This window comes from Giraffa tippelskirchi, chromosome 6 (assembly GCF_054371585.1).
Source record: "Giraffa tippelskirchi isolate mGirTip1 chromosome 6, T2T-mGirTip1v1.2.pri, whole genome shotgun sequence".
NCBI classification, from domain to species: domain Eukaryota; kingdom Metazoa; phylum Chordata; class Mammalia; order Artiodactyla; family Giraffidae; genus Giraffa; species Giraffa tippelskirchi.
Genome location: NC_137280.1, coordinates 144,578,312 through 144,581,111, shown reverse-complemented (window position 1 = coordinate 144,581,111; position 2,800 = coordinate 144,578,312). Strand labels below are relative to the sequence as shown.

General features: G+C 37.8%; 1 non-coding gene across 1 annotated transcript; it reads left to right on the top strand.

Annotated features, from left to right (window-relative positions):
- The first annotated feature begins 2,118 nt into the window (after positions 1–2,118).
- Positions 2,119–2,190, top strand: TRNAC-ACA (transfer RNA cysteine (anticodon ACA)). Its single transcript has one exon. It is a non-coding gene; the product is annotated as a tRNA-Cys (tRNA).
- Positions 2,191–2,800: the final 610 nt, after the last annotated feature.

The following is a 2,800-nucleotide window of genomic DNA, read 5'->3' as shown; positions in this document are numbered from 1 at the left end:
TCACTTTCACTTTCAATGATAAGAAGTCCCCTTATTTTGAAAAGAACAGTCCCCAGACAACCTTGATCTATTTGTAGTGAATTCAATTCTGAAAGAGACTGAATGTGAATATCACATCTGAACTGAAGGCTTCACTAAGACTGTATCACACCTAAGCCTAGATGGTGCAAAAGAATCAGTTCACATCTGTGACAAATGGCATAGAATGGCTAGTGAAAGTGTGTGTGTGTGTCTTTCTGCCAAGCCATTGCCTAAGTCAGTTATACATTCGTAAAATGTATTTTTTGCAGTACAATCCTATTTCTAAATGAAATCTTAGGTGTAACTCCAAAAAAAAATAAAAGGTGAACTGCTTTTGTTGAAGCCGTAGTATACATCCAGTGGCATGCAGTATACATCTACGCCTCATTCTGCCTTGGGCCCCAGGGAGCGAGTGAACTACCAGCAGAAATGCAAAGAAATTGGTCTTCTAGTCCAGGGCTCTCTCCACCTGATTTCATTATCAGCTGAAAAATGTAGATATTAGATTTCCAGCCTTATCTGCATCAACATGGAGACAGTACGGATGTCTGAAAATTTCCTAGTCTTTGTCCCTTTCACTGAGGAATAATAAAATCTAGAGTCTTGAGTTCTGATCTTGGCTTGAGCCCTAACTAGCAAGTTTTTAAACTTTATCATATACCAGTTTTCTCATCTATAAAATGGGAATAAGAATAAAACAATATCATGTGAAGGAGATAGCTTTTCTAACTGTTCAATAAGTTAAGATGATGGTAATGACATTTATCATTGCTATTGTTGTAAACCAGCACAATTCAAGTTTAAGACACTGGTATCAATTATAGATGGTTTTATTGGTTGAATTGTATTCCCACAAAAGGTATGTTGAAGCTCTAAATCCAGCACCTGTGACTTCCACCTCATTTGGAAATAAAGTCTTTACATATGTAATATTTGAGTTCATAATGGCATATCAAAAGGGCAACAAGATATCACCTCACACCTTTTAGGATCGTTATTGTAAAACAAAGGATGAGGGATTCCTTGTTGGTCCAGTGGTTAAGACTCTGTGCTCTCACTGCTGAGGGCTTGGGTTTGACTCCTGGTTGGGGAGCTAGGATCTCACAGGCCACATGGCACAGCCAAAAAAAAAAGATAAGTGTTGGTGAGGATGTGAAGAAACTGAACTCTTCTATACTATTGCTGGGGATGTAAGATAGTGTAGCCACTACAGAAAACAGTATGGCAGTTTCTCAAAAACTTAAAAATAGAATTACTATGTGATCTAGTAATCCCACTTCTGGATATTTATTGAACTGAAATCAAGATCTCAAAGATATCAACTTGCATATGTCCATTGCAGAATTATTTATAATAGTCAAGACATGGAAGCAGCATAAATGCTCATTGATAGGTGAATGGATAAAGAAAAACTGGTATATACATACAAGGGAATATCATTCAGTCTTAAAAAAGAATGAAATCCTGCCATAGGTGGCAATATAGATGAACCAGAAAGACATTATTCTAAGTGAAATAAGCTGGTCACAGAAGGACAAATACTGCATTATTCCACTAGTGTGGGTATTTAAAATAATCAGACTCATAGAAAACAGAGTAGAATGGTGATTGTCAGGGTCTGAGGGGGGAATAAAGAAGAGCTGCTGTTCAATAAGTATAAAGGTTCATACTTGTATATTAGTTATACAAGAATAAATTCTAAAGATCTGCAGTGTAACATTGTGCCTAAAGTTAGTCATACTGTTTTGTGCACTTCAGAAATTTAAGAAGGGAAGGCTCATGTTAAATACTCTTACGACAATAGAAAAAAATGATGTAACATGAATTAGAGTGAGCCCTAATCCAGTGTCCAGTGTCCTTGGAAGAAGGGTATTCAAACACAGAGACACATAGGAAGGATGCTACTGAAGGAAAAATCTGAGTGTCACTTTTTTTTTTATAGCACTTCACAGCAAAACTGAAATGAAGGTACAGAGATTTCCCTATGTCCACTTCCATCAGACAGCTTCCCCATTATCAATTCCATGATCAAGGCACATTCGTCACAATTAATGAAGCTACATTGACATATTGTTAACATATTATATTATGGTTCATTCCCTAGTGGCTCAGTTGGTAAAGAATCTGCCTACAATGCAGGAGACCTGGGTTCGAGCCCCAGGTTGGGAAGAACCCCTAGAAAAGAAAATAGCAACCCACTCGAGTTCTCTTACCTGGAGAATTCCATAGACAGAGGAGCCAGGGAGGCTGTAGTCCATGGAATCATAAAGAGTCAGACACGACTGTGTAACTAACTTTCATTTTCACTTTGATGTGGTAAAAGTATGTTTAGTCTTACAAGCAACTACCAAACTGTCTTCCGTTGTGACTGAACAATTTTGCATTCCCACCAACAGTTAATGAGAGTTCCTGTTGCTCTACTTTCTCATCAGGATTTGTTGTTGTCAGTGTTCCAGATTTTGACCATTCTAACTGGTGTGTTCCCTTGGTATCTCTAATTTTCCTGAAGAGATCTCTAGTCTTTCCCATTGTATTGTTTTCCTCTCTTTCTTTGCATTGATCACTGAGGAAGGCTTTCTTATCTCTCCTTGCTATTCTTTGGAACTCTGCATTCAAATGGGTATATCTTTCCTTTTCTCCTTTGCTTTTCACATCTTTTCTTTTCACAGCTATTTGTAAGGCCTCCTCAGACAGCCATTTTGCTTTTTTGCATTTCTTTTTCTTGGGGATGGTCTTGATTCCTGTCTCCTGTACAATGTCATGAACCTCCATCCATAGT